The 18,930-nt window shown below is 28.7% G+C and overlaps 1 protein-coding gene across 1 annotated transcript in view; it reads left to right on the plus strand.

Moving 5' to 3' along the window:
• LOC129916581 (octopamine receptor beta-3R-like) overlaps positions 1–18,930 on the plus strand; it is a 246,081-nt gene that overhangs the window by 77,993 nt on the left and 149,158 nt on the right. The window contains exon 3 of the mRNA XM_055996602.1: positions 15,566–15,591. The gene's annotated coding sequence lies outside the window, so the exon portion shown is untranslated. The remainder of the gene's footprint in view (positions 1–15,565; positions 15,592–18,930) is intronic.

The following is an 18,930-nucleotide window of genomic DNA, read 5'->3' on the forward strand; positions in this document are numbered from 1 at the left end:
TGAAAAACAACCTAATTTTTAGGGACATTTTTGAGTAATCTTTTATTTTTTTAGAACTTTTTAAAGTCTGCAAAAATCTCAAATTTATAGGAAATATAGGTTTTAATCATGCGCATGCATGTACAAACTTTTGAATCTTTAAATCGATTTTTGACCGAATAACGGGAAAAACAATTTTTTTTTGTCCCAAGTTTTTTGGCCGTTTTTAACAGTTTTTTATTTTTATCTTTTTTTCTTCAATAGGTAAATAAATGAAATTTACAGTGTAGATAGATAATAGGCAAGACTATATTTGTACAAAGTTTTAATTAATTTTGTAATGAAAAATTTGAAATATCGGTAAAATAAAACTCTATTTTTCAACACGTTACATCTTTTGATCTGGAGCTTACAAAAATTTTATTTATCTTTATTGACCATCCTGATAATATTACCTTTCATTTGATATATCATACATAACGCTACATTCACTACAAGCTTCACAATGGTAAATTAAAAAACTTAAAAAACGTTTTTAACATAGGCCACTTTTTTTTAAATTTTAAAAGTGAATATTTTTAAATTAATTGGACGAACTTTTCAAGTTTTGATTTCCTTTTTGTATTGGGAATTATGACAAATTACAAAGTCGAAAATAGAAATAAATACAAGAAATGGCGGAACGAAGTCCGCCGGGTCAGCTAGTATGAAATAATTTTTTTTTTATTTCTTACTTTCACTTAAAACTTTTTTCTATGAAAATTTGTATGCAAAAAGTCATCATTAGGTTAGATTAGAAAAAAATTAATTTTAAGATTTATTTTAATGTCATTTGCAGTTATTGTGAAGTAATATTGTCTGTGTTGAACTTTTCTTTGGTGGGTTATCTATGATGACTTTTCTTATGATTAGCTGTGCAATGATTAGTTGCATTGAAACCCCCACTAAATCTAAAGTATAGTCAAATAGGACGATAATATGGGAGTACCGGTACACATTACAAAATTAATTTTATTGTTTCTTGAAGTCCTGGGTATAAACAATGGCATACCAATTTTTTTTTTTTTTAATTAAATTAAAAAAAAAAATAAATAAAAATAATATTTTTTTTAAACGGCTTACATAGAAGTGTTTCTATCAAAAACCTGGACAAAATTATTTTTTGAAGTAAAACAATTTGTTTTTGCTAGAAATTATTATTTATATAAATATAAATAAGTTGAAAAACTTTAAAAACGCTCGTGATAAGAAAAACTAAAAAAAATTGTATGAAATTTCATACACCCAAAATGTGAAAAATTAAAATATTTAAAATATTAGACCTTTTAGAAAGAAACTATTATGATTTTTAGGATTAGTGAATCCAAATGCATCAAGTTCAATAACAAAAATTTCCGGAAAATATTGACAACCAGTAAAAAAAAAAAAAAATCATGTGTGCAATTCACACGTGGTAGAAGTGAAACCTTAAAAAATCATTTTTCTTGCAAAAAAAAAAATCGAAAAAGTCTACCTTTTTTTATTCTATCGAATTTAAATCCACTCACCTATAATAAATTTTATATCACCCGTAAGCTTATTGTTTCAGCTCAAAATATTTATATCGACCATGTCTATACAACATCTACAAAAAGAGCTAGAATTTTTTGAACCCAATCAATTTTTTCATCAAAAAAGTACAAAAATCAATCTTTTTTCTCCCATTAAATCTATTTTTTTAAATGACAACCTATGATAAAATATCATTTGAAAGCTTATTTCACTTTTTATATGACGTATCAATCATATTTCTACCATGCCTACAAAAAAAAGTAAGATTTTTTTAAATCCAACCATGTCGATATTTCAAACTGAGATAACGGTACTTCCAACACTGGTGGCTGGTCATCGGTAACAGATCTCCATAGGTGTTTTGAGGTATTATTAATTTTTTTTTCAATTTAAGATTGTGTAACTTGTAGAGCACCTACCCTTATGTGTGATATATCAAATAAAAAGTTATGTTATCAGCATGTGTATTAAAGTTAAATCAAATTTGTGTGTGCACTAGATCAAAAGATATAACGTGTGCAGAAAAAGAACATCTTTGTACCGTTATCTCAGAATTTTGAATATGAAATTAATCGAAATTGTGTACAATTATAGTTTATTTAATTACCTATCTACAAAACAAAAAAGTTATAACAAGTTGAAGTCGTGTCGCGTTTTCGTTTCATCTTGTTTCAAATCACTACGATACTAAAGAAGTTTTCACTTCAAAAAACGTAGGGCGTATGAGTGTTTTTTACTCAAAGTGAAAATTTCATTTGCAAATTATTTTGTGAATCGCAAAAATTCGCACCCAAATTTTTGATATTAAATTAAAAGAATAGTCATAGTTATCATAAATCTATGTATCGAAGCAGAATAGTAGGGTATACAATAACAAAGCACTGAGACTTTAAAAAAAAGCAATACAAATATCTTTATGTGGCTGACTCTTTTCCCATTGAACAAAAAACATTTAATATTTCCAAAACTACTCTTTAATTACTATTCAATACCTGCAATTTTATTTTTCATTTGAAAATTTTGTGTTTAAAAGCACACTCGCTCACAATCAATCTCCTAACAATACTCACCAAATCACCAAAAATTAAAAAAAATGTCCAGAAAATAAACAGCTAACTTTGAATTTGTTTTATCTCACCAAACACTTTACTACAAAAAAAATAAGTGCATAATATGAGCCCATGTATATTTACCATCCGCTTTGTAAAAAATTTAATTCAAAATTTTGATTTTTAGAAAATCGACTTTTGTCCAGCTTTTCGACCAAAATACTCCTATGTGCGGCTCTGGAAATTTTCATAAATTTTTTTAAAACCTTTTTAATATAAGATATTGAATTATTTACTCCTCTGTGGTCAAATCATTTAAAACAGTGTTTAAGTTATTGTAAAAAAAGTTTATATTTTTTATATTTAGGTCCCTGTTTTTCCTCTATTTTAAAATTAGGTACCTCTATCACTTTTCCTCTTTTATATGTATTTTGCCCATTTACAATTTTCTATATTTTTTTCATATATCTATTCTTGGTCATTTTCAAATCACAAATAAGGTTAGATATGACGTCTAAGGATCTTTTAGTACTACAACGAGCTCTTTATTGTAGGGTAGGGTCCACTGCATTGCTAATATATTAAATGCAGTAAAAAAGCACGTATACGCCACAGTAAATATTAATTTTTTTTGTTTATTCACCATTGCTCTGAAAATTTAAACATTTTTGTCATTTCACCATTTACAAATACAATTCTCCTAATGACAAAGCTCTGTAAATTTTAACAAATTGACTGTGCTGGAGACTAGAATTCATAGTTATCACTCAAGTTAAGATTATTCTCATGTGAAAGTCTTACCAGGCATTTGGACTGCTTTAGGAAGTGAAATCATTTGCTTAAGAATATTAATTTAGGAATCGATTTCAACAATAAAGCCTCAAAATGTTTCAGAGAAGTATGATTATTATAGATTTGAGCATCTTTTACTTCTGTTTTTGTGGATATACAGGGTGTCCCGAAAGTAATGGATAAAACGAAATATGCTGATAGGCCAACTTAAGGGCTCTCAGAATTTGGTAACTTGTTCATCCCAAATCCTTACGGTTTTCGATTTAATGCATTTTTTGTGAAATTTCGAAAAATTCCTACTTTGCAACAGTATTTTGCTTCCTCCGCCTCCAATTGATTTTTGTTTTTTATTATACTTTCACTAAAACATTGTCCAATAATAAGAAACAATGAATTAATCAAAACATTTTTTATTTCATACGCGATTTTGCTGCAAGTTAATTAACAGTTCCAAGTTTTCTCAAAATTCAATTTCTAACATTTATTTCAAAGCAACACACCGAAAAAAAAATTTGTATGGTGTGACACTGGTTTATTACTTTAATTCAAAAAAACAGGGTTTTTCAGAGCAAAAATACAAACAAAAATAAACACATTTTCTCGAACTGTTGTTTGTTTATTTCTCTTTGAACAAAAGCCTTTATTTTTGTTTGTTATTTTGCTCTGAAAACCTCTGTTTTTTGCATTCAAATTGTAATATCATTCGTTCTAATATCATCTTTGGAAACTTTTATACATTTTTGAAATCTGCAATAACACGGCAAGTTTTCAAAATAATAAACCAGGGTCACATAATACAAATTTTTTTCAGATTGTTGCTCTGAAATAAAAGTAAGAAATTGAGTTTTTATAAAACTTGGAACTGTTAATTCATTTGCAGCAAAATGGCGAATGAAAGAAAAAATATTTTGATTGAATTATTTCTTATAATTAGGCAATGTTTTAGTGAAAGATTGTAAAAAACAAAAATCAATTATGAGCAGAGGAAGCAAAATACTGTTGCAAAGTCGGGATTTATCAAAATTTTACAAAAACTGCATTAAATCGAAAACAGTAAAGATTTGGGATGAACAAGTTACCAAATTCTGAGAGAGATAAAGTTGGCCTATCAGCATACTTCATTTGATCCATTATTATTTTTGGGACACCTTGTATATGTACAAACAGAAAAAAAGTAAGGTAAAATAAATAAAAATAAACATGCTTCATCATATTTTACCAATGATTTTGCTTCATAGCTCTTTCGGATTTTGAAAGAATTCCATTCCTTTTAAAACATTATTTCGTTCCTGTTAAAACAATTTTATTTTTGTATCTGAAAAACCACATTTGCACTTTTCTATTTTCTCTGGGCACTTCCCACTATCTTTATTTTTACTTGCGATATAGGTACTATAGGGCAAGTTTAGGATTCGTAAAAAAAATCGAACTCGAGATGACAATTTTACATGACATTACGATGATAGAGAATGCCAAAAAAGTGGGTCCGGCAATTCTGTCTGTCTGTCTGTCTGTCTGTGTGTCTGTCTCTATCTGGAGCTGCAGCCTAAACGAGTGAAGTGATTTTCTTCAAACTTGGTAGTTAGCAGTTTTTGGTGATTCCCTAGAGGGGAAATTGAAATTTTTTTTTTATGACCAAAACTAATGGTACCTGCCATATAACGGAAATAGAAAAGTTAATTTTTTTCAAAAACGGCTCTAACGATTTTGATTAAAATTTTTGTGTGTAGTACTACACATAAGAGCCAACTTTTTAAATAAAAAAAAATATTTTTTGTACCGTTATTAACGGTACCTGTCATAGAACGGTTTTTTTCGTTTCTGAATATCTCGTACAACATTTACCCGATTAAAATGAAAATTTTTATACAAAAGTGTGTAAGTAAAGATAATATTAAAATTTTAGAAAATTTTCAAAAAACGCATTTTTGGTTTTTTAAAAAATATTTCAAAATTTTTTTTTGAAAAATCAATTTTTTGAAAACGGATCAATGAAAAATTTTGGAATTTAGTTTTTATGTGTAAATTAATTATTTCTTCAAAATGGCATACCAACTTTTTTTTTGAAAAATGTTAAAAAATTTTTATACATAAAAAATTATTTTTTTAAAAAACGGCTCCTACAATTTTCGAAAATTTTTTTCTAAAAATACCTTTTTATACAAGAAATAAAATGGCATATTTATTTTTTTTTTTTAAGATAATTTAAAACGGAGTTTTATTTATTAATAAAACAGATTTAATTTTTTTATACTACCTACTTATGAAATTTCTTCAAAATATCAAATTTTAAATTTCTTGTATAAAAAGCTTTAACATTATAGTTACTTTAAGTATAAGAGCAAGTACGTGCGACCCCAGTCGTGCAATTTATTTCTGAATGTTTTCCTCTCATTTTTGAATTGCGTACAATTATATTTATTTGAAAAAAAAACTTTTAACCTTAGCCGAAAATTGAAACTGAAATGCTTTTGCTTCCTAGATACACTTCTATCCACTGAGCCACTTGATTTTGATTTTTTTTTTTTTTGGGTTTTTTCTCTGTGAATATAACTAAAACGAGCAGAAAAAGTACGTATTCTTTTATCTTTAAATTATATTTAACAAACATTCAAGTTAAATGTTGAATTCTTTCTTTTATAGCTCCAATCCTTTTATCTTATCAACTATGTTTTATACCCGTTCTTAATTAAAATTAAATGAAACTACTAAATAGATGGTAATTAATAATTTCAGTACATCCTTGAACAACCATAACCAAATTGTATTCTTTAGTGTTACCCTAAAGATGAAACTTTTTATTTCAAGTACCAAAATATTTTACTTTACAACTCCTCTTTATAAGTTATTTTTTTGTCTCCAACCACACATTTCAACAACTTAAGGGTACATTCTCTTCACATATTCACACTTAAACTACATAGATCATAGCAGCAATAAAAAAACTTCTGTTTAACTACTTCATTTTCGGTTCTCATAAAACAAAAATGTCTTGTCCTCTTGTATAGATTTATTTTTTTATGATTCAAAGGATGGTTAGTTTAATATGTTGACAGTATTAATTTATTAGATGTCATATCACTCATAAAGAGTTAAAATACTCATAGTTAAATCTTTTAAAAAGACTTTTTCGAGAGGTAAAAAATCACTTTGTTATTAACAGACTTGATAGGTACTAATAAGTATTAGGGTGGGTCAAAAAAATCGAAATTCTTTTTTTTAAATTGGGACTCTAAAAAATCGATTGCTAGACACCTCTAGAATATACACACCAAATATGAGCTCTTAATATTAATGGGAAGGTCCTCCGCTTCGCAATTTTCCATTTTTACATCAAGCTTCTACTAAAAAAAATCATTTTTTTTTTAAATCGATTTTTTAGCAAATTTCCTTACATATTCTTGTAGGAAATTGAACGCTCTAAACAAAAAAGGCCTTGTACACTTTTCTTGTTAATCTAACCGTTTAATAGATATTTGAGGTCCAAAAATCGAAAAAATCTTTAAAAATTCGTTTTTTGTTCTTAATTTTGTAACAAATTGAAAAATTATAATAAAATCAAACGCGCAAGACATATTCTTATAGGAAATAATTTGCTCCACAAAAAAGGTCTTGTTAACTTTTTTCATTTATCTTACCTTTCTTAAGATATTCGAGGTCATATATAAGAAAAATTATAAAAACATTTTTTACTTTTCAAAATTTTCTAATTCACTGAAAATTTATTATTTTCAAATTAGGAAGATATATTATTGTAGGGGCTTAAACTTTCTAAAAAAAAATTCCTTGACATCAAATTGATTGCTTTAACCGTTTAGAAGATATTCGTATCCAAACCAATTCCAACTGATTTCAATATAGTTTTCTTATGACCCGTATGCATTGCGATTTGGATACTAATATCTTCTAAACGGTTAAAGCAATCAATTTGATGCCAAGGAATTTTTTGTAGAACGTTTAAGCTCCTACAAGAATATATCTTGCTAATTTAAAAATAATGAATTTTTAGTGAATTCGAAAATTTTGAAATGTAAAAAATGTTTTTATAATTTTTTTTAACTTTGAGCTCGAATATCTTTAGAATGGTTAGATTAATGAAAAAAGTTAATAAGACATTTTTTGTGGAACAATCTATTTCCAACAAGAATATGTCTTGCAGGTTTGATTATTATAATTTTTCAATTTGTTACAATATTAAGAACAAAAAACGAATTTTTAAAGATTTTTTCGATTTTTGGACTTCAAATATCTATTAAACGGTTGGATAAACTAAAAAAGTGTACAAGGAATTTTTGTAGAGCGTTCAATTTTCTACAAGAATTTGTAAAAAATTTGCTAAAAAATCGATTTAAAAAAAAGATTTTTTTTTAGTAGAAGCTTGATGTAAAAATGGAAAATTGCGAAGCGGAGGACCTTCCCATAAATATTAAGAGCTCATATTTGGTGTGTATATTCTAGAGGTGTCTAGCAATTTATTTTTTGGAGTACCAAGTCAAAAAAAGAATTTCAAGTTTTTTGACCCACCCTAATAAGTATAGTATTTAAAAAAATATACATTTTTGTTTTATAAAAATCCAAACAGGAGTAAAAGTACTACACTTTAATATATTTAAACTTCTTGATATTAAACCATTTTCAATGTATATAGATACCTCTACTCCTAACACAAAATGACTTTTGAAATTCCAAGAAAACTACTTTGGTTAAGCAAGAAAAAAACTATGGAAAAGTTTTAAATGGACTGCTTTTATTTACATTTTAAGTTTATGTCCTTAGAAAAGTTAATTTCTTAGAATTGTATATATCTGCATAGACTATTATATTCATTTGCAAGTTTAAAATTCTAAATGTGAATTCCTGGAAGGTCCTCGATGATGATTATATCACTCATCATAATTTTTTTTTTTTTGTTCTGTTTCTTCAATGGGATGTGAGGAATACGTTTTAGCTGGTACTAAATATTTTTTCCCCAAAACAATAAACACATTTTAAATTTGTAAAAAAAAATACCTTTATTGATTTATTTAGAAAATCCTTGATGCAAAGCCATCACGATAAAATTAACATAGTTTCGTGTTTACGGGTGTTAATTACTACGAACGATTCCCTTGTGATTTCGGAATGAATTTGCATTTAAACATTTAAATCAACCCATGTAATTTTACACATTGAAGCCTTTTCATTTCTCTCTAAAAACAGTGTTAATTTCAATGCATTCTCAACAATTCTGAGTTTTGCTTTACATGAAAACTTTATACTTGGAGTGGTTAAATATTTCTCAGAAACCTTTGTTTTTACTTGCGATATAGGTACTATAGGGCAAGTTTAGGTTTCGTAAAAAAAATCGAACTCGATATAACAATTTTACATGACATTACGATGATGGAGAATGCCAAAAAAGTGGGTCCGGTAATTCTGTCTGTCTGTCTGTCTGTATGTACCTCGAGCTACACCCTAAACTATTCGAGTGATTTTGTTCAAACTTGGTAATTAAAAGTTTTGGGTGATTCCCTAGAGGACAAATTGAAATTTTTTTTTTAGGACCAAAACTAACGGTACCTGTCATATAACTGAAATAGAAAAGTTAATTTTTTTCAAAAAGGGCTCTAACGATTTTCATTAAAACTTTTAAATGTAGTAGTACACATAAGAGCCAACTTTCTAAATAAAAAAAATATTTTTTTTATCGTTATTAACGGTACCTGTCATATATTGGTTTTTTTGATTTATGAATATCTCGTTCAAGAATACCCCGATTTCAACGAAAATTTTTATAAAAAATCGTTTAGGCAAAGGTAATGTTGAAAATTTAGAAAATTTTCAAAAAACTCATTTTTGGATTTTTAAAAAATATTTCAAAATTTTTGTTTGAAAAATCAATTTTTTGAAAACGTGTTTATGAAAAATTTTGAAATTTCGTTTTAATGCGTACATAAATTATTAATTCAAAATGGCATACCATTTGAAAAATGTTAAAAAATTTTTATATATAAAAAATATTTTTTTAAAAAACGACTCTAACGATTTTCGAAAATTTTTTTTTTTTAAATTCCCTTTTATACAAGAAGTAAACTGGCATACTTGATTTTTTATGAAAGATCATTTAAAACGATATTTAATTAATTATAAAAAACAGATTTAATTTTTTTTAATTTCTTGAAAATATCAAATTTTAAATTTTCTTAATTTTCTTGAATAAAAAGCTTTAACATTAGAGTAACTTAAATCATAAGAGCAAGTACGTGCGACCCCAGTCGTGCATTTTATTTCTTTAAAGGACATCAGAATGCCTTTAAGTTAAAAAATTGAAACATAAAAGAAAATTCGAATGCAATCCTTTTATTGACTACATTGAAATCTATATATTCAATCTTATCTTGATCTTTAAATTCTTACAAAACTTTCACACGATGTTCTTTTATATTCCTCACTGGTCTTTCTTTCTAGGAATTTTATTCAGATTTAATTTTGACCTTTTTTTTTTGGTTACAAAAAAAAAGAGGCAATAAAAATGTCAATGCCAATGGTCTTGTGGGACATTTTTCATCAATATACAAATTTGCCTATGTAACACCATATTGCGCTTACATCAGACGAACGAAACGAACGAATGGACACCTTGAGTTCTTGACGTTTATTATTATTTTTTTTTTTTTTTTGTAAAGGCTTTCTAATGTTCGTGACCCTTTTAGGTGAAATGAAGGCTACATAAGAATCACGCACACGTTTATAAATCTCAGCAAAAGTGAATGATTATGTCATCTAATGTGAGGTTTGTTGTGTTTTTCTTGATACATATTATAAATATAATATTGAAATAGCAAATAGTCCCTTATGTGTCCTGTGGCGTCATCACCAACTGTTATTTTTAATTTTATCTTAGAAACATTCTTAATAATTTTTTCCTCAAGACAGTATCTATGCTGATATATATTTTATCTTTATTAAAATAACTCTTGACAAGTTTAGTTTCAAGTTCACAGTCATAATACTAATAAAAAAAGTTCTAAGGACGAAAGAACTTAGAAGAACAAAAATATTATCACTTGGATAAACATCTGATATGATATAAAAATTTGTCATAATAAATATTTGGTTTTTGATTTGGATATAAGGACACTCAGGACACTGTCGTAACAATTAATTGACTAGAATGATGTCATATAAAGGCCATCAGTATAGGTATATTAATGTTGTTTCTGCATGATACTCAATGATTAAATTAATAAAACATTAATTATGATCAATCAAAATTAATTATTGATAAAGCTCTCAAAATTAACCTCATTTTATGTTTTGTCGGTCATATTAAAATTTTACTAAGGAAGGAAGCTTCTGTGACCTTATTTTATTTATGGAATTTCACACCAATCCCATAAGGTAACACCTTTCTTTTATATCACCACGTGGTTAGTTATATTGTTTTGAAATGTATTAAAGTTATAATAATATAATAAAACAAAAAAAAAGTCGGGAGCAAGAACTCTGTAAGGTGATTTTAATTAACTTGAGTGTGCTGAATTCAGAACTGTTTACAGATTTATTCCATCACGTCTAGTTTTTGAGCTCTACTCATCACCGTTTCCGCTATAACGTTTCAAAAACTAATTTTGAATGAAATGTTTTTTGACGTTTGATGTCAAATATTATATTTTTCCGTAATATTTTGCTTTTTATTATCCAAAACAAGATTCGAAAACTGTAATTTACTTCAAATCTGCTTCAAAAAACCATAAGTTACCTTAACCAACAAGATTTTGAGATATCATACATTTCTATATAAAATATCTTTTAGAAAAAAATAATAATTAAAAAAAAAATATTAACATATTTGAGACGACAAAATATGGCTTTTAGAGTAGTTTTCGAAGCCAAAAGTACCAAAAAATCGCGTTTTTGACCTGTTAATATTAAAATATTTCGAAAACGTGACATGCCAGTGAAATTTTGACTTCAGATTCATAATCAGCACACAAAAATCCTCTAGAAAAGTATGGTTTAGTTCAAGCTCTATTTTCGTTGCCGACCAGTGTAATTATTGACACGCGTATGGTCAAAAGTTTCAACAAAATGCGTTATTTTGAGTGTCATTAAAGCGACGACTCATGATGATTAAATAAAGCAAGGAGACAAGGGCTTGTAAGTGACAACACTCAAACGTTCCTATTTGCAAGCATTAAGGCGACCAATAGTTTTTTGCCGATTCCAAGTCGCTATATAGAGAGATTCCCCACAAGAGATAGTGCCATTGAATAATTATATATAGAAGTGACACCGGAAAAAACATCCGGTTTGTTTGAGGGGTGGCGCTACAATCGTTACAGGAGTGGCGCTACAATCGTTTTAGGATTGTGTATTCGATGGCCGAAAAATCCCTGAAAAGGACTTTTGGTTACTAAGTAACCACAACTACTATATTATTTATATTTGGTGTATTTGTATTAGTTTTGTTTTGTGTTAGAAGTGTGTTTGTTTATTTTTGTTTCTGTAATATTCAAATTGAATTTATTTTTAATTTTTGTAATATTTTGAATTGAACATTTATTTTTGAATGTTTGATTCTATGTTTATTTGAAAGGATTTTGTTTTTCTGTTTTTATTAACGACAAGAAGATTTTTCTTCAACTATAGAGAGTTTATTTAATTTTAATTAGGGTGCTTTTTGTAATAACATCTAGGCCAAAGTTGTAGTTCAGATTATTTAAATGTTGTCCACATGCACTGTGGCATATACTTGCTATTTTCTTAAACCGCATAATGCAAGAGTAGGTAAGGATCAAGTTTATACAATATGGCCATATTACACATTATTTTAAAGTATTTTAATACATATTTCAAAGTATTTTAATACAATACGAAACTACCTCGATTATTTGCTTAAAATGATTTATGTATGCGAACAAGAACTTTGGATTTACGGCTTTGTTCAAATTTGCAGCTGTAAATGAAAATTTAAAGTTTTTACAAAATGTTAAATTTTGAAAAAAAATCTTTTCGTACCATTTTTGGATTACGATAATAATTAATAAAATGTTGAAATAAACTCACAAGAATTTGAGTTTATTTGAAAAAAAAAACTGTAAAAAGGACTATTTTGATCGCAAATGTATGAAAATGTGGTTTTGGATAGTTCCAATGATCCTATTGCACCATTTGAAATAAAATATTTGGTTCTAATATCCTAAAACTAGAAGAATGTAGCTTTTACATGTTTTTTATTTTGTCATGATACTATATAGTCAAGCTATATGCATTCTCACAAAAAAAAAGTTGAGATAACAATCAGACATGGCATTAATATAGCCCTGTTCCATTGGAGGATACTAACAGTAGATTTTTTTTAAACGGATCTACCGATTAACATCAAAGTTGGTATGAAGCATTTTTTTGGAAACTCTCCAGAGGGGTTTTTAGAACTAATTTTGTTTACCAAAAATAACGATACCTGTCATATACCAATTTCGGAAATGTTTAATTTTCTCGAAAACGGTACGAATTTTGTTTAAAAAAATTATAAAATAGTTTTTGGGCAATCATTAAAATTTTTTATACAAAAGTATTTATATAGTTTAAATATAAAACAGTAAGAAAATTTGGAAAAATAATAGTTTTTGGATAAAAAAAAAATTGAACACTTTTTTTTGAAAAATCAAATTTTCAAAAACCGGAAATTAAATTTTTTTGACATTTTAGTTTTGAATGTTGATTAGTGATTTCTACGAAATTGCATACCAATTTTACTTTTGAATAATTTTTTTTTAAATTATTTATAAGGTTCCAACGATTTTGAAATTTTTTTTCTACAAATCTATCTTAGAAGAAATCAAATTGAATAGGTACTTGTTGGAGCTATCACGCATTCTGCTTTGTTCATTTAACTTTTTGGACTTGTGTATAAAAACAATTCAGGTTAAAAGCTGCACTCGTTATGAAACTCAACTATTAAATTTAGCCGAGCGTTTGCCTTGTACCTGAGTATTAAATTGTTTATTGGTAGGGTGAAATAAATTCAGTTAAATATTTAAGTCAGCCTTAAATTTGATTATTGGTAAGGCCCGTAGAAAATAAAATTTGCTAATTATAAGTTTTGGTGAATAAAGCTTCTTATTCAGAATTCTTTGGCGCAAATTTATTTGTCATGAAGTAAAGTTATCAGGTGTAGGTTAGCCTAATAGTAAGTAAATGTATAAGGGTGGTCGATTGTTCGGTATTCGGCCGAATCATTATTCGCAGCATCTCTAGTTGGTACCATTAAAAAATTTCAATTTCTTCTCCTTGGAATCAAAAATTAACAAAAAGTTTGAGCCAAATCGACTTATTGGTTTGAGCTCTTACCTGATTTACAATATTACGTTGAGTTTTTCTTAACGCTTTTCTTTTTTCATTAAGACCCATTTGCTGAAACGAACCTTAAATAATTTATTTTGAACAAAAACTTTTGCTTAAGTTTCGATTCAGCAAAAACGGCGCTAGTTGTTACGCATTTCATAATATTGCAAAAAAAAAAAATATAATATAAAAAAATAGCAATCTTTGTAGGGATACGAACTCAAAGAGCAAAAGTAAAGAGCAATCACCTTGTCACCTACGCTAATAGAACAATTGAAATACGGGTAACTTTCATGCCCTATAAGCTATAACGTGCCTAGGATATATAACAATAATTATTTAATTTTGTTCAAATTCTCGTCGTTAATAAAAAGTTTTTGTTTTTAGTTTCGAGTTACTATGGATACATTTATAATGTCAAATAACTTTTCAATATTTTTGTTTGATATTTGTGTAATTTTGTATGTATGAGTAAAATTTCCATATTTTCTTTTTTCATTTATAGAATGTCGATGTGTCGATAAGATTTATATTTGTTTTATGTTTTATGTGTGAGTAAAATTTCCTTATTTTTTTTTCTGTTATAGGATGTCGACGTGTCTATACGTTTTATTTTTATTTGATATTTGTTTTCTAATGTTTGTATTAGTGAAATTTCCTTTTTTATAAACAAATTTTTGGAAACATAATTTTCTAGGACAAGCCCCATTCTCTCTGGGGATTTTTTAGTACATCTGGTTGCCGAAAAAAAATAAAATTTTGTGGCGCTAGAAATCATCGGTGTCACTTCTATATATAATTATTCAATGATAGTGCCTCTGAAAACGATGTCTAAGTGGTGGAGGCTGGATTTGAACCCAGAACCTGTGGCGTATAACAATCAATTGGATTAACTATTGCGCTACGATGTTCTACAGATGTCTGAAAATTAGTCAAATTAGTTGTGCACAATGGGGTTAGTGCATATGAGTATCAATTTACTTGATGTTTACCAGCCATCTTAGCAATTTTTTTTTTTTTTGCTTCCTCATGAGTTCGATGTCAATAACGTTCGAAGAACATTGCATGTACACATTAACTTTCAACGATTCACATTAGACTGAACATGAACAACCAATGAAATTTTCTCCCACACCAAATCCGGAAGGCTTTCATGCACGCTTGTATAATTAAAATTTTTCTTTAGTTCGTTCTTTAAGTTCGTAAGATTACACTGGTGGGCAAAAAACAAAAAAAAAGTCGTGATCAAGAACTTTGTAGGGTGATTTTAATTGACTTTAGTGTGTTTTTGAAAAAAAAAAAAAAAAAATTTTTATTTCAAGAAAATCTGAAAATTGAATTTGGGACATTTGTGCCTCAATGAATTTGGGCATTATATCCCTTAAATATAAAATATGTAAAAAAAAATGTGTTATTACCCTGGGCGCTATGTCACTGCGCTACGTCTGCTTTTTTTCTTAGTTTTTTGTTTTTTGTTTACTAGCATTCGGCTTTCAATGGGGACATTTTTTAAGAAGCTTGGAAAATTTTAAAATACTCTACATTGGTGGGTCATCTTTTTTTGTCCTCTGAAAAGAATCATCTGTTGTTACGCCATGTTCTATTTATGGCTGAATATCATAACCACATACATACTTTACCAAAAAAATTAAAATAAGTCAATCACATTTGCATGTCCTATTTTTTGACCATAAATTTTACAAAGTGAAACCACCTATAGAATCCTTAAAGGTTCTTATTTAAAAAAAAACGTCAAGGCGGTCACTAAACTACTAGTAAAAACTATACCTACAATTTTTTTTATTAAATTTCTTTCAAAAATAATGTATTTTTTTAAGAATTTTCTTTTTTTTTTATATTTTCAGATCACTTTTCCGTTTATATGAATCCGGTGAGTACAAATTCTCAAATATACGTATTTCTTTGAAAAAATTTTACAATTGATTTATTTACATAAACAAGTATCACAAGATAGAATAATTCGCTATATCACACTTTTTGGTACTGAATGTAAGACTTTTGTTGGAAAACTTATTTTAATTTCAAGATGTATAAAAAATGAAATGGTAACGGAGTTATGAATACCAGAGTAGAGTTACGAGCGGCAAAGTTACGCAAAACCGAAGTTACGAAAAACCGAAGTTATGAAAGACCGAAGTTACGAAAAACCAAAGTTATGAAAAACCAGAGTTATGAACACCAAAGCTATGAAACGTGGTTTTTGGGTTGGCAACCATTGAGATGAGGGATATACGTGAGGAACGTACCAAAAAGCTAGAGCGTATAGATTGAGTCAAGGAAAGAAAAAAAATTTTATGGACGGGGGGGGGTCTATTCCCCTCCGTTTAGCCGGGAGGGGGGATTTTCTAAAAAAGACTTAATTTGGAAAAAAATTATTTAAAATCAAAGGTTACACCAAAAGTAACGTTCTGTAAGTTTTTGTAAAGGTCTTTCATAACTTCGGTTTTACGTAACTTCGATTTTGCGTAATTTTGACGCGTGTAACTCTGTCGCGCATAACTCTGGTATTCATAACTTCGTCGGTTTGCCCTATAAAAATTAAACATACAAATTTGATAATAATGCCAAACTATACCACAAAATTATTAAAAACTATCCTAAAAAAATTATATTCCTCCTCCTACTGACTGTTTCGCGCGAATGACTCACTCCGTGGGTAGGCAGTACTTATATCCTAATTCATTAAAAATTTGTCAAAATCTTCAGTAGGTGTTTTGATTTTCATTATTATTTTATTTTTTGTTAATTTTTTAATCCTTTAGAGTACCTATCTGTGTCTTTCATAAAAATAAATCTTTTAAGTTTTTGATTAAAATGAAAATTTAGTTCTATTTTTGTGTGGATTTCAGCAGAGAAAATATTGAATTAATTTGAAGAGAAAGCTTTTTAAATCCAACTTAATTACATTTTTATACATCCATCTCTCTCTCTCTCTCTCTTGAATCTCCGAAAAACTTAAAATATTCCACTTTTAAAACATTTTCGTGAATAAATTTGCACCCTTCTTCTTTCCTTGATCCTTGCGCATAAAGTGTCAGAAACAGCAGCATCTTGTTTCTCAGGTGTTTTGTTTGTTTGTCTGTGTGTTGAGTAGAGTATTTGCAATGTGGGATGCGGATGGCAAATAAGAAAGTAATTAATGTAATCCCGCATGTACGAGTTTCATATTTCGTTTAAATATACTTTTTTGTATATCTGCCTGCCTAGCTATTCTTTTTGAAAACATTTTGGTGAGTGATTAAACGCCATTTAACAAATTTAATTGGAAATATTATTAAAATGAATGTGAAAGGGGATTATGTTAATTATTTGATGAAAGGGAAACGGTTATTTTCACCTGCGGAATATTTAAATTTACTCTTAAATGGATATCGTAATTTATATCCATCATCATGAACTATTACGACTGTTGTTGTTGCAGATTTGATGGGGAATTTTTGTTTGATCAAAAATATTTTAGATTTTTCAAAGAGTTGTTTAATTTGTTATCTTAATTAAATAAAATTAAATGAAAAACGTGGTAAAGGGAAGTAAAAACTTTTACGATTTATAGAGGTCTTAAACATTAATATCGTGCCAAAGATATACTTTTTTTCTCATAAACGACTAACGCAAGTATCATACAGTGTTTTGTATTCACAAGAACATCTTTTATTTGACATACACATGAAAAATCAAAATTTCTTATTTGAACAAGATTAAAGTATTACTTAAACAAAACAAACAATTCTTTTCATCTTCCATCATATATACCATCATTCTCATATACGTAGCCTGAAACTATAAACGGAACAAGGAAGTAGGTACGTTCGATTTTATTGTTTTTTTTTTATGTCGTTTTTGATGTTAAAAGAAAATTAGATTCCTCAATCCTTGAAGCTACAATGAAAACATGTGAAAAAATTTTTGAAGTTATACTTCTTATGGGAGGGTGGGTATGAAAATTTACTTTTTGACAAGAATGTCAAAGGGATTATGACGCGATCACCCTGGGTAGCAGGGCTGTCGTTTCACCTTTAGAGTACGCAGTACTTTAGTATTTAAAAATGCAGTACGCCACAGTACGGCAAACATAAAACACACAACACGTAGCAAGTTACATGTTTCATGTGGCAAGTTGCATGTGGCAAGTTGTATGTGGCAAGTTGCATGTGGCAAGTTGCATGTGGCAAGTTGTATGTGGCAAGTTGCGTGTGGCAAGTTGCCAGGGTTGCAAAAAGCTAACATTTCAGCTCAGCTCACAGCTCAGCTCAAATTTGAGCTAGGTACCATAGCTTAGCTCATTTGAGCTGAGCTGAAAGTGAGCTGAGCTGAAAGTGAGCGCCCCAACTTCCAACGCCTATATCTCGGAATTTTGAAAAAAAATGAAAAAAAAATGTTTGATGCCAAAAGGTAGCGGGGACTCTAACCTACATTTGGGTACAACTTCCATCCCTGTAGGTACACGCGTTCTCAAACCAGGAGAACTTAAAGGTAAAAAAAAAGTTAAGCCCGATTCTGAAAAAATAGGCATGATGTGGCGGTTTAACATGCAAAGCGATTTTTTAAAAATCTGACAATGTGCAAAGCGTAGGCCCATGACACAAGCTATCATTTGGCATCACTCCCAAAAATTGCTCTCAAGCGGCTTAGCTTCCAGGAGCGTTCAAAGATTCGGGGATTTTTCGAAAAAAAAAATTTACCCCAACTTTCAAACACGATTTTCTCGGAATTTTGAAAAAAATCGAAAAACCGGATTATACCACTTTCGGGTAGCTGAGAATATAAGCTTTCATATGGCACCACTCCCCTGTCTCTAGATCAAAGCCTTCCAACGCCTATATCTCGGAATTTTGAAAAAAATGAAAAAAAATTTTTTGATGCCAAAAGGTAGCGGGGACTCTAACCTACATTTGGGTACAACTTCCATCCCTGTAGGTACACGCGTTCTCAAACCAGGAGAACTTAAAGGTAAAAAAAAAGTTAAGCCCGATTCTGAAAAAATAGGCATGATGTGGCGGTTTAACATGCAAAGCGATTTTTTAAAAATCTGACAATGTGCAAAGCGTAGGCCCATGACACAAGCTATCATTTGGCATCACTCCCAAAAATTGCTCTCAAGCGGCTTAGCTTCCAGGAGCGTTCAAAGATTCGGGGATTTTTCGAAAAAAAAAATTTACCCCAACTTTCAAACACGATTTTCTCGGAATTTTGAAAAAAATCGAAAAAC

The sequence above is a fragment of the Episyrphus balteatus genome, chromosome 3 (assembly GCF_945859705.1).
Source record: "Episyrphus balteatus chromosome 3, idEpiBalt1.1, whole genome shotgun sequence".
Lineage (NCBI taxonomy): Eukaryota > Metazoa > Arthropoda > Insecta > Diptera > Syrphidae > Episyrphus > Episyrphus balteatus.